This window comes from Abramis brama (assembly GCF_963993115.1).
Source record: "Abramis brama genome assembly, chromosome: 15".
Taxonomy (NCBI): Eukaryota; Metazoa; Chordata; class Actinopteri; order Cypriniformes; family Leuciscidae; genus Abramis; species Abramis brama.
The window spans coordinates 21,331,436-21,345,759 of NC_139977.1; positions in this window are offsets into that span (position 1 = coordinate 21,331,436).

Sequence of the window (14,324 nt, forward strand, 5' to 3'; positions counted from 1 at the left end):
TCTTTCTACAAAGGCATGGCAAATTGTTACTTTCTATTCATATATAGGCCTGTACATTTATCTCTAAATCAGACTGATTGGTATGCAAGTTCATGATGAGTGAAATTGACATCTCCTATTAGTTATAAGTTATAACCTAAACCAATCACATTTAGATCTTAAAATTAAAGTTTTTTTCTATACTTATTTTATTAGAAATTTGCTCAGCAGAAGCACTGGCCAAAATCATGAGGCTCAACCAACAGGGGACAAACCTTATCTCACCAATAAAGATGTATTTGTATAGTCCTAATTAACTCACTAAAACATTCAGATTATAGAATTATGAATGCATGCAATAAAGAAAAAAACAACATTTAGTTTATTAGCAGATTACTGGCCAATGTTGGACATACCTAAATAATAACACTGCTAACCATGACTTAACAATGACCACTTCATCTCTCTCTCTCTCTCTCTCTCTCTCTCTCTCTCTCTCTCTCTCTCTCTCTCTCTCTCTCTCTCTCTCTCTCTCTCTCTCTCTCTCTCTCTCTCTCTCTCTCTCTCTCTCTCTCTCTCTCTCTCTCTCTCTCTCTCTCTCTCTCTCTCTCTCTCTCTCTCTCTCTCTCCCAGACTTCTTATGGATGGCCAAAACATGAGACATGCAAGTGTTTTTTAGTTCTATCTGTCGTTGATGTTTGTTGTAAAAGTCTGCAAGAAAGAAAAATTGTGTAAAAAAGAGTAAACAGCAGATTTTGCTGCATTAGACAAAGTTTAGTTTCTCAATTCAGTTTAGATTACGAAGTAAAAATAACAAAATTTTATGCAAATATGAGTTGGCTACTTGCACTAGTCACTCATTGAAGACTGCATTTGATGAAAACTTTACAAGTGTTGAGAAAGGTTGTTACTTCATTGCTTTGAAGCTACACATATCCTACTATTTTTTTTTTAACATTCAGTATGGGTTTAAAGTGTGTTGTCTATTTACAAGATTATTAAATATAATTGATTATACATAGCCTACAGTTTTACACATTATTATAGTATATTACACAATAGTCACATTGTGATACAGAAAATGTTTAAATTTCAACAGAAATGTAATCTGTTTTCCACAATTGCGATAGATCAATGTTTGGTGAAGATTAATGACTAACTACATCTAGACTATTTTTGTGACTATAGCCTCTAATGAAATGGATCTGATTAATGACAAAAATAACATGACCTTAAATTAAATGTCAGCATCAGTTCAATAAAACCTCTAATACTGACTGAAGTTCTTCCTGTTTATATTTGTGAAGTGTGATTTCCTCTGCTTGGCTCCTGGATGACAGAACCTTCCTAACAACAGCATCTGATTGGTTTAGAAAGTGCCATCTGGTCACCCTCCCACACTTCCCCCATACAATCTCAAACTTTTGATTATGTTTTGAAACAGAAGGAAACAATTAAGTATTTATTTTTAGTGTCCACAGACTTTTTAAAAGAGTCTCTTCTGCTCACCAAAGCTGTGTTTATTTGATTAAAAATAAAGTAAAAATTGTGAAATATTATTCCAGTGTAAATCAGCTGTTTTCTATGTGAATATACAGTAAAGTGTAATTTATTCCTGTGATCAAAGCTGGATTTTCAGCATCATTACTCCAGTCTTCAGTGTCACATGATCCTTCAGAAATCATTCTAATATGATGATCAAGAAACATTTATGATTATTATCAGTGTTGAAAACAGTTCAGATTTCTGTGGAAACCGTCATACATTTTATTTCTCAGGATTCTTTGAGGAATAGAAAGTTCAAAAGAACATTTATTTGAAATAGAATCTTTTTCTATTATAAATGTCTTCACTATCACTTTTGATCAATTTAATGTGTCCTTGATGAATAAAAGTATTAATTTCTTTAATTTCTTTCCAAAAAAAAAAAAAAATTGTTACTGACCCCAAACTTGTGAACGGTAGTGTATATATATATATTTTATATATATATATATATATATACACTTTTATATATATATATACTTTTCATATACTTTTCCCATTTTAACTTTTTACCTTTAAAATGGTCCTGCGTTGTGACAAATGTTTAAAAGTAAAAATAAATGATTCCACAGAGTATCTCAATTAACGTAAAGCAATAAAAGCTGCAGCATGTATAATAATAATGTGAAATTTTAGCAAAAAACTGTTTGAAATAGTTTTAAATGGAGCATAGCATGACTATTAAAAAGTATTTAAAGGCATCTACTCTTATTCTACATATTAAAATACTGTGCATGATTGCAGAAGTTATATAAGATATAACAAAACTTACAAGCAACTCTTTCACTAAATTACTCATCACATTCGTTTTTAATATTTTAAAAAGAACTTTGTTGCCATGTCCAGAAACAGCTGAACTTGCATTACGCCTGTGTCTCGCTCTTTGTTGTTTTAAACTACCAAAAGCATAAAGAAGCAATCAAATAATCCCCTGCAGAACAATACGTCAGCATGCAGGCGAGCTCCATTGTGCTCTTTCAGACAGCCTGCGCCTGCAGAATACAAATAAAGCCAAGCCCTAAAACCTAAAACCTACCCAGAGACTATAGGCCTCTAAAACGGGCTCCATCTGCTCTTGTGCATAATGAGCTGGAGTGAAGGTGCCTAGCAGTGGGAGGAGAGGAAGCGGGACAGGGCCGCCCTGTGCCTGGCACAAGCCTGTCCCTATACAACCATTCCCCCTGGGATATCTGCCACTCGGCCCCCACTACTGAGTGGCCCTCACAAAGACCCCCAACAGGGGCGTGTTCTACCGGTGGGCCACTTTCGAGGACTGAGGGAGGGCCTACACATGTCCAGGAGTTGAGGTCTGCTGTCACGTCCAGACACTGATTGATATAAGAGCATGCTGTCTGTGTGGACGAGTGGACTTTAACTGCCTTATTATAATATTACATTATCCCAGTGGTCCTATCACATGGGTTCGAGTAGCCTTTTCAGCCAGCCCTCACCCCCTCCTCCCGAAGTGGAGACACCCCAGGAACAGCAGCAGATGGTGGTGAAGGGTGAATTGGGAAGGGCTCTCCTGTTGCCGAGGATACCGCCATTGGTATTTCTGTTGTCCCAACAAACACCTTATCAAGAACCAGCCCTAGGGTGTTACAAAACGATGAGGGAACAAGCAACGAAGGAATGTTTGAATTGTGATGCCAACAAAACCAGCAAGTTTTTTTTTGTACGTTTGTAAACACTACAGTGCACTTCTTGTACACTAGAAACACTTTCACTTAGAATTTGCTAGTAAATTTCACAAATTACAAATAAACCAAGTACTATTGAATTAAACAAAATTGTGCTCCAATAAATGTATCATGCATGCTCTTTTGAGTATTATAAAATGAGATTTTTCCAAATTTAAGAAGTAGTAGAAGTAAATGTAGGTCAAATTCAACAACAATATAGATTGTTTTCAGTTCATTCTGGCATTCGTGTGTTGTAAAGCAGGCCTGCAGATTATAGTGTGTGTGGTAAGAGAGGCTCCAGTCTGCAGTGTATGGTAATCACTCATTATGTGAGCCAGCTGTCTTTATGAACAGGGTCAGAGGGTCAGCCCTCCTGCCTAATGCTGACAGTCCTGCACGAGCGCCAGGGCCTCCACATCACCTGCTCAAACATTCAACATGGAGCTTTAGTCTCGATCAAGCTCATTTTGATTTAGCAGACAACTTAAAAGTCTTAGCTTGACGAAAAAATGATGCAAATATCAAAGTTTAGCATTTAATTTTTAGTATTTGAAAACAAATTATGATGGGACCGAATGGCTATTTACACTAAAGGCGCTGACACATTAGTGAAAATTTGTACTTGTAAAACTAAGCAGCTTTCTATTGGTCAACATGGCGAATTTAAGTGACCAAATTAAACATAAGCGAAATCATATGGGGAAATTCGATTACAAGGATTCCTCTTGAAATGACAAGATTTCGCCTGTGAAAATTTGCCAAACAACAGTAAATGTGCCCAGACCTTAAGTGTAAAAAGGTAGATATTATTAGACTGAGTGTGAATAGTGCACTGCATCTTGTTGACAAAGTTCAAGGAGTGATCGAGGCTGTTCATCAAAAGTGTAATTAGAAGTAATTGTATTACTACAGTATTTGCAGAAAAGGTAAAGTATTTGAGCAACAGTGTGTGGAGTTAGTGAAATAAACCTTTTATGTTTAAAGCATCAATCTACATTGCTGCAGTTAAAGGTTTAGTTTACTCAAATGAAAAAAAATGACAGTTCTGTGATCATTTATCCACATGTCGTTCCAAACCTGTATTATGTTCTTTTTTTTCTGTGGAACATAAATTCAAATCAATAATTTGAAAAATGTTGGTTTTGTCCATACAATGAATGCCAATGCGGTTCAATGTGGTTTTGAATTCCAATGACTTTCATTGTATAAGCAAACACAGCTAAAACATCCTTCCTTTTCATTTTTTTTTTTTTTTTTTGTATTCTGCATGAGACAGAGTTTGTGAAACGTCATGAGGGTAATTAAATGATCACAGAATTCTCATTATTAGATGAACTGTCCCTTTACCAGGTGTTGATCTCTAATTGCAAATTGTTCTGTCTCCGTCTACACTTGCACTGCTAAGAAAGCATGCGTGTATGTGTACGCAATCTATTGTCTCATTACAGAAGTGTCAGCCTCATATCAGCACCAGATCAAGGGTGTGCAGAGCTGTTCTATGCTGGCAACTGTTGACAAAATGCAGCTCTATCAGCCAGACATTGTTATGGCTCTTGAAGATTGCTGGAGGCTTACCACCCTTTGCAGTCTCTCTTAATGTTGCTGGACTAGGCCGGATCGGTTGTGGTTTTTTTCGTGCATGCTATGGGTTTGTGTCAGGGAGTTTGTCTGTATTGGCCAGCTGTGCCGTGGCTCTGTTGTCGGGCTCAGCTTGGGCCCCGAGGGTTGCAGAGGACCCGTATCAGATGGTTGAAAGGAGTAGCTGCAGAGCGGCTCCCCCAGTCCATGAGCAGACAAAAGCTGCAGCCTCCTCTCCTGCTCCTAAACTCAAAGACCCAAAGTGTATGGGGGGGGGGGGGTCAGGGGTGGTGTTAAAACACAAAAGTGCACAGAGCCCCGTCAAAAGGAAAAAGGGGAGAAAACACTCCCCTCCCTTTGTTGAACTTCTGAAAGAATGGCGTGGTCGCGGTGGCAGCTGCTGCGCCTGCACAGGACATTTGAGATGCCCCCTTTTCATAAATACAAAGTCTGGAACCGGTGGGGGTATGTAGAGGACAAGGGGCATTGAGGATTTGTGTTCAGAACGAAAGGCACACTTTGGAGATACGACCATCTCGTGGCAGTAAAGGGAGGCGGGGAGGGAAGGGGGAAGGTGCGGTGGTCGGACCTGCTGAAAAAAAAACTTTTAAAGATGACAGCCTTTAACGTGAGTATATCCATCACTCCACAAAAGAGTCCCACAGGGCAGCCATATGGGCAGAGGATCCTCGTCTTTTGTCTGGAAATCACCGGTGCCTTTTATCACAGCTTAAACAACCACTAAGAATTCAGCAAACAAGAGTCTTCATATTTAGCTTTGGGGCATATGAGTTTATTTCCCTTCAATGCAAGTCATGTGCAATATAAAAATGGGTGCAAATGTGAATACGTTAGTTTTGATGTTCTTAAGGGTGGAAGTTATTAAGCTTTAAAAGACTTCTTTATAATGTAAGCAGCATTTCAAAAAATTTCCTTTCAGGAAATGTCTGCAGTACATTTATCATGCATGCAGTTTGCTTTGTTTTGGAGAGTGCACGTGAGAAGGATCTAAATCAATAATAAATAAAAAGTTCCAAGAGGCCCCACATAATTAATCTGCTTAATATTAAGCTTTTCTGAAGAAACACGTCAGATCTGGTGTGCTTAGAAATACAACTAATTAATGTATTACGGCGCCCTCTTGTGGTACTTTTGTAAAATACAGGTCTGTTAATACAGTATACATCAGCAACTGTCACACAGTTTCCTTCAAGGTTTTCTGTACTGCGTAGGTAGGTTATATAAATACCAGATATAAAATGTATACATGGGTCTTTTAATAATCAGATTTGATTATTTAGTAGCCGAAATTTCTAAAATCTAAATAACAATATTTTGATGCAATGTATCACGATTTTCCTTTGGACCCCTTTTATTAGAGTTTCATACAACAACAACAACAACAACAACAACAACAACAATAATAATAATGTATTTTTTATTTCTTGCTTTAGATGTTTTGATGTTGACAGTCTACAGCATGTGTTGATGTCTCCACCTAGTGGTTCCTTAGGCCACGTACAGATGAAGTCAATGCAGTACCTCGTGGTTATCTTATGGTCACAACAGGCTGTGTGGTCGAGCTAGCCTGAATGATTGCATGGTAGTCAAACTTAACTACATGCTTTATTAAAGGCCAATATATATAAATATATATATATTAAAAACACATTGCAGCTAACCACAGTTGCCTTGTTATGACTGCCATATTAGAAACAACATGTGTGAATAGACATCATAGCAGTAGCCTACCCTGTTGTGTCTTTATTTTTGTATTAATAATTTGATATAAAATTTCTCATGCTAATGCCACACAGTTCATTTGATCCCTAAAAAAAGAAAATCTGCTTTTATTAAGTCGACATGACACGGAAGTTGCAATAGCGTGACATCCTAAATCGCCTCCTATAGACCTTATTCAGAGCAGCGCCATGACGGATATGAAAGCGAGGCTGTGAGGGATAGACTTGACATGTTTTCAATGGCACTCGCTGTAAAATGCTGCACAAAGCTGCTAGATCACTTAATTTTACACAGCTCATGTTAACTGTAATTTCTGTTTCGAACAATCCAAAAACACATTAAATAACAGTAGGCTACAACTCACTGAAGAGATGGATGTATCCCTCACAGCCTTGCTTTCATTCCCATTAAAACTTAAAGATGGCGCTGCTGTGAATAAGATCTACACCTACATTTACTATTCCCTACATTACTCCACTAATATACAATTCACTTGAAGGAATGAATGAAAACGATTGAGTGAATTCGGACACTGATTGTGCCGGAAGGGCTGCCGCTTTTAGTTTGTGCTTGCCATATAATAATCACTTGAAACTTTGCAAACTAGCAGCTCCAGTAATAATGAAAATATTATCTTAAACTCTGTCATGGAAACTAGCATGAATAAACCTTAATTAAACAATTTAATAATCAATTAAAAATGAATTTATACCTGTATGAAATTGCGCTGTACCCACATTGGACCAGCGGTTTGGAAAATGGATGGATGATTCTGCTCCGGGCACCATCTTCTGGTGAGATGCGGGAACTCATTCGGCACGACTCTCACAGTGCATTACGGTGCATTCACATGGGGCGTTGGTGTTAATGCTTCTAATGCTTAATGCTTATGTGTTAATGCTTCTAATGCTTAGCCTACTTTGAATGGGTGACATCATGCGTCAGCAAACTAAATAGTGGGTTCCATTGTGGCGCGTTACTGGCGTAGCTTGCGGCAAAAGTTGAAAAATTTCAAGCACCAACGCAGGTGTCAGCCAATCAGATCGCCTTATGCAAATACCCTAGCGCAGACACTGTGCTCATGTAATTTCAGAATGTAATGTGATTGGCTGTTGTCACTATGACAGACACGCCCTCCGTCATGCGTCGACGTCCTGCGCAAAAATATTGTATGGTAGTCAATGGCGCGAGACAACAAATATTTTGATCTCGTTTGAATTGTGCCCTGAATTACACATAATTATGATGTTTGTCAATTTAAAAGATACATTTTAAAGTCAAGAAAGTTGCAGTTTGATGTAAAACTGTTGAGGTATAAAACTGTGAAAATACGTAATTACAGAGACTACAAACCCAAAAGGCGCACGTGTGACATCATACCTTTTCTCTCAATGAATGAAGCTAACTTTACTAAAGCTAACGTCTGTCATTTTTTCTATAGTCTTACGTTATAATCGTAACGTTACGCCGTCATGCCTGAGTGTTTTGTACCAGACTGCACACATACGAGCTACGGATCTTGTGACGTGCATAGTGCTCTCGAGAGATGTAGTTCATTGAGCGATTTTCACATAAAACTAAATGTTACTCTTCTGTTTTATGACAAACTGCGACTTTCTTGACTTTCATAATTATCTTTTAAATTGACAAACATCATATGTGTAATTCAGGGCACAGTTCAGATGGAATAAAAAGATAAGTTGTCTCTCGCCATTGACTACCATACATATTTTTTCCGAAGTAAGGTCCCATGAGCCGGAAGCGGAGGGGAGGGACTTAGGCTCTCTATTCTCTAGCCTTTGGCTGTTTCTTAATATGCGTTCTTGTCTGTACTTGTGTTCTTGTGGACTTGTGAAACGTCATCAGTCGCTGGCTGCCCAAGTACTGTCCCAATACACAAGTTTGCATTTTGGCAAGAACGGTTAAAAATCCCGGAAGTGTTCTTGACACGCCCATTTTACCGAGGATGCATCGGTTGATAACTTGTGTGAACTTGACGGCAGAAATATCCCAGCATTCATTTCGGCATTCGAGGAAAGAGAGGCAGGTCAATACAGTAAGTCGTTTTTCTACAATTTCGTATGCTATTTCATCACTAAATTCACTTCTGAGAACATTTGATGCGAGAAATCAACTGTGTAGATTTCAAATATTGGCATTTTTACGAAAATTTATGGCGAATCGAAAATGTGCTCAAACGTTGCTTTATTGTTATGAATATACATTACATTGTAGAGTACAGTTGTAGAGTAATCCCTTGAGCTGAGGGTAGGCTTGGGCGATAAAGCCTGGTTGTTATCGTCAATAATTCTCGTTATGTTTGGGTACTGCAGGTATTTTTTGGTATTTATTGTTTGGGTTCTTGCTGGTATTGCGCAATAATACCCCCGTGTCTGTGCGGGGGTATTATTGCGCAATGCCAGCAAGAACACATCGTCTCAAACTGTCAGCAGCGTTCTGTGTGCTCGTCACCTTGTGAGTTCATTCTTCTAAGAACAACTAGCAAGAGCGTTCTCCACAAGAACACAAGTCCGTTCTTTGCATTCTTGGTTTTGAGAAACACCTTTTGAGTGTATACATCAGCTGTACACTCCTTATTGCAATGCATTTTGGGATTGAATGAGTGCACTCGATAAAGTCCACTAAGGTTTTGGACACCACTTTATATGCCAGGGGTGATTTCAGACACAGCCCTAGTGAAACAGCTTTTCGAACAAGAAAAAAATGTAGGGCGGGACTTGATTTTTTCCTACAGGAATTGATTAAATCATTGTGGTTTGCTATTGCTGTCATCTCATGTTAGTGACAGGTTGTCCCACCCTCGCCCCAGCAAACACATCATCCTGTCGCTGGCACATGAAATCATGACACATGAATTGAAAAAAAAGATGTGCAAAATCATTTAGCCTATAATAACTAATGCAATATTCCGCAAAAAAATAAGACCAGTCCATTTAGATTTCTTGGTGATTTTAACAATCTTGACAACAGCTATCAAAACTGAACGTTCAGTCCTTTGGAGAGCATACAAAATATATAAACGAGACCTTAGCTCTTGCGATTAATCTCTTGCATCTGTGATTTGTGGTTTCAACAGTACAGTGGTGGAGGGAAAAAGTAGTTGATTTGCTAAGATTTTTGTTAACGACGGTTGCTTCTTTTTAACCAACTAACTCAAGAATCCTGTCAGGACTGGCCCTGATCCAACCCAAAATCCCTTACCAGCACAGACAGCCGTGATCAAACTCCCTCCGAGGAGCAGGAGATCAAATGAATTCTTGCGGCGTGCGGTATTGAAGTTCAGTGTGGGAGTACACATGGACCACAGCTATCGTACCACTGCAGCCTGGTGAAATGATCATCTTTCATTTCTGGATGACGTAGTCTATATAAAAATCAAATTTAGCGGTAAAACTATGTTTGCAGGGCAGTGGATCAGAAGGAAACAATGATGCGTGTCCAGATTTGTGTGACATCATAAATTAAGGTCTTGGTATTTCATGTATGTTGCATGAGTAAATATTTTGTTTCATGCATTTCTTGCGCTGAATTGATTTTTGCTTTCATCTTAGCATGTTATTAAAAATACAGTTTCCCTCTGCATGTTGTCTTGTCTCATGACATTTACTTTTGAACAAAAGCTTAAGGCTGAAAGTACCACCTACATCAATGAGACATTGGGCCTCTGTTGCATCACTTAAGGTTATTTTTCTCAAATATAACAAAAGCAGTCTTAAATAAGTAAAGCCTTAAAGGACCATCCCAGCTTCAATACTAGTTAAACTCGACAGCATTTGCAGCATAAAGTTGATTACCACAATAAAAAAAGACCAAAAAACAAAACAAAATGTTTTCTATTTTCTAAAAGTCCCGTACAGTGTAAGTGAATAGGGCCTATATTTGGAGGATTTAAAGCAGAAATGTGGAGCTTATAATTTTATATAAACAATTACATAACAGCTAAAACAATATACATGTTTTGTGGCAATAAATATGTAAAAATGGATTCACACTAAAATCATGTCATGTTTAAAACAGTGAGTATTTCAAGATCGGTTTGGCTCCATTTACTTCAATTGTAATTTGTAAGTGCCCCACTGTTGCCCAGATATCTTATTTTTTTAAAGGCGGGACAAGTTGAAATGAATGCATGTGGTAATGAACGTTATGCCACAAGTCAATTGTAACTGTAACACAGAGTACTTGCCTTTAGCAAAGCATGTTATCACTTGCATCGCCATCTGTGACAAAACACCTGAGACTGCTATTGTTTAAATTATAAATTTGATCTGAAATCATAAAATCCTGTGATCTACATCCATACAAGTCCATGTTACACATAATCAAACAAATTAGCCCACAAGCAAACCTCTTTGAACGGCACGGCCATTGTTTCATGGCCAGAGAATGATCATGCACATAATGTGAGCTAATAATGTTACCAGCAAATTATGCAAAGAGAGGGCTGGGAAAGCATCCACTTCCTAAATGATGAAATAAATAAACCTTGATGAGTTCTTTCTGTCCTGGAGCGAGCGTCTGACATCACAGAGGTCAGGTTGTCTAATGAGGCAGCCAAAACGGCAGCGGTTAGAAGCTTGATTAGAGACATTTAAGAGTCAATGGTTCTGAACTGCAAGGAAAACTTTGATAAATGTTAATTTGATTTTCACAAGAGGGTTTTAGAAGAGACGTTTGAAGTGCAGAGAGAGAGAGAGAGAGAGAGAGAGAGAGAGAGAGAGAGAGAGAGAGAGAGAGAGAGAGAGAGAGAGAGAGAGAGAGAGAGAGAGAGAGAGAAACCCCTTTGACCTGTTGTACAATCTACAAATATTTTATGTAGCTTTAAAATTCAGCATTTGAGGAAAGAGAGAAACTTAATAGCCTCATTTGTTTTTATGTGCTTGGTAAAATGATTCTCTATCAAACTTGCATATCAAACAGATTCTATTGCCAGCTGAATTGTAACAATTCTGTTTTATCATCTTGTTTCTCCTAATTCATCAGTGTGCACTCAACACTCAGTTTGCCTGAGGAGTCAAGCATTAAAAACGCATTGCCATTATTCCTAACATTTTTGCTTTGTTAATATATTCAAGAGCTGTGCCACAATTTGTCGTCGGTGATAAATGGAAACAAAACAAATGCAAACTTGTTGCATATTTCATATTCCGATAAATGATATGCTGATGGTCCATTATTACCATGCTGAAATGGAGCCGTTCATTTACAGTGAGGAATGTTTTTAAACCCTGGGCATCATAAATTACACACGTTCACACACACAGGCTGTAATAAAAACCCAAATAAGAGTTTTTAGTCTTAAATTACATCATAATTCTTTGGAGACCCTTTAGGCAATAAAGTTTGAGTGTGAAATTTATTACAGCTCAAATTAAGTACATGCGAACATCTGTAAAATAGAGAATGTGACGCAATTAGATATTTTTTTTGACAGGCTAATGATACAAAAGGTGAAATTACATGGCAAAGCTGTACAGAGATACAATTATACATGACAGGGATAATGTATGATAATGTACAATGATAATGTAGGGATTTTTAAAAAGTCTTTAGTGAAGAGTTTTAAGTTTGTTCAAAAGTATTCAAAAATCGACAAAAGACAGTGATACAAGACTGATACAAGGGAAAGAACAATAATCGCATGAAGCATTGCAAATGACAAGCTAATAAAAAACTTAATTGAGTATAAAGAAACATTTTATGTTTATTGCAAAATATGCACACACACACAAATACACACACACATATATATATATATCCTTAAGTTCTTCATAAGAATTTCTTTACAATGATCTGCAAATACAAATGATGTTTCTTCCTGGTTTACATGTCGTAACTTGAGTTAAGAGATTTGATACTGTAACTTTACACAGACTGCAGTTCTATCATATCAGTCTCATGTTAACACTATCCTTAATAAGTCTCATAAGAGTGGGTTTCTTTTGGTGCAATTTGCTTATTTCATTTTTTTGAATAGTGGAGATTTTTCTGCAGAATGTATATCTTTGGTTACATGTAGTTACTATAGTATTAACTATTAATTGTGCATAATTACATGCAACTAACCCTAATCACACCCTATAGTAAGTAAATTTATTATTACTCAGTACTTAAATGTATAATTACACTGTAACACGGAAACCTTAAAACAAAGTGTAACCTAGTTTTTTTTAACCAGGAAATCTGCTGTTATCATTAAAATTCAATTTCTCTATGGAAAAAAATGCATGGGATTTTTACTTCCAGAACCCAAGTGTTGCACTCAAGGAATTGTCTGACTGCTGAATACCGAATTAACCAACCAGAATCAAGTATTCCAGAGAGCCGTCTAATAAGTGACAATAGGAATTGACGTAAGTGTACGCTGATTTGCTAAAAGCATGTCATACGAAACACCGGCACCTGCCATTCTTTAAAAGCCGCGGAAACACACAGTTTACATAGACTTCACAAACTAACTCAATGAACATGGAAAACAGCGATAGATGGACCGACGCCAAAGTCTAGGCACTTCTCAACCGATCACCGCATCCTCCATCCATCAGTTGTTGATGTTGTTGAATGCCGTCTTAAATACGTCGCTGTCTGCCAGTCTACATCACTTCAGTTCTTTTGTTCTTGGGGAACAGCCTTGGTGGCTAGTTCCTATAACTGGAGTTCCTACCCGGTACAAAAGCTCCTATTACCGCAGTTAGGACATGTATGTCCATTTTGGACAGAAGCATTTTGACTTAAAGGTCCCATATTGTCAAAAATGAAATTTCCTGGATTTTTTCATGATAGCAGATGTCTAGGGGCTATGTAACTACCATATAAGTTTCAAAACAGTCAATCCACAGTAGCTGTAGTTGGCCTGGCCGTGCGTCACTCCCAATCAGAAGAGATGCTCATGAATATTAAGTAGACAGGCCAAAACTGACCTGTTCTTGGCAGAGCTCCTGAGAAAGGAGCTGTAAAAATATATTGAGATGGTTTTTGGTACTTATACCGCAAATATGTATTCTTAAGGACAACAAAACCTAAAATTAAACTTCAGAAAGGTGTACAATATGGGACCTTTAAATGTTGAGGTCTGAACTCGTTCTTTACGTAGGCTACTTCCTTTTTCTTTTCCCTAAATTGGTAAGAAAAGCGAGCAATGAAAGAGCGATGCATTTACTGAAATAAAAACAATGTCAATCTCATCACTGCACATATGGCTTTTGCAAAGGCTGAAATAACAACACGGATTTGTGTACACTAATAGATGAGGTGAGGCAGGCTCTCCCTTCAGGCAGCTTTTATTGGTTTGGCCTCTTTTTTGGCCTCCCTTGGCTTTGTATGGCTCAGAACTGGAGGTGGAGAATTGATGGACTGAGTGAAATAATTTATGGAACGAGGAATGACATCTGAGAAACCTTCCACTATAAATAAAGTTGGAATTCTGGCGTGTGTGGGTGAGTGGGAAAGTACAAGGTACATGCATTAAAAGACCTAATCCAGGAGAGACGTGGGGTGTTTAGCTAACTGACAGTGTTTGGCAGCTTCTAAAGCCGGCTAATCAGACGGCTTCACTCGTTACTACCTTACTACAGGAGAACCGCATTCCCTGCCAAGTGTATGAGCGCGAAAATGCAGAGTGCACATTCCACGGGTCAGCACTGAGAACCACATGCCTCGAATTGGGTTTAAACAGCAGGACCACATGGTATGCGGCCAGGTCTAAAATCCATCTATGTGTTTGGATAGGGTCTAATTCTGTTACATGTCAGTCAGTTATGAGGGCAATAATACCTT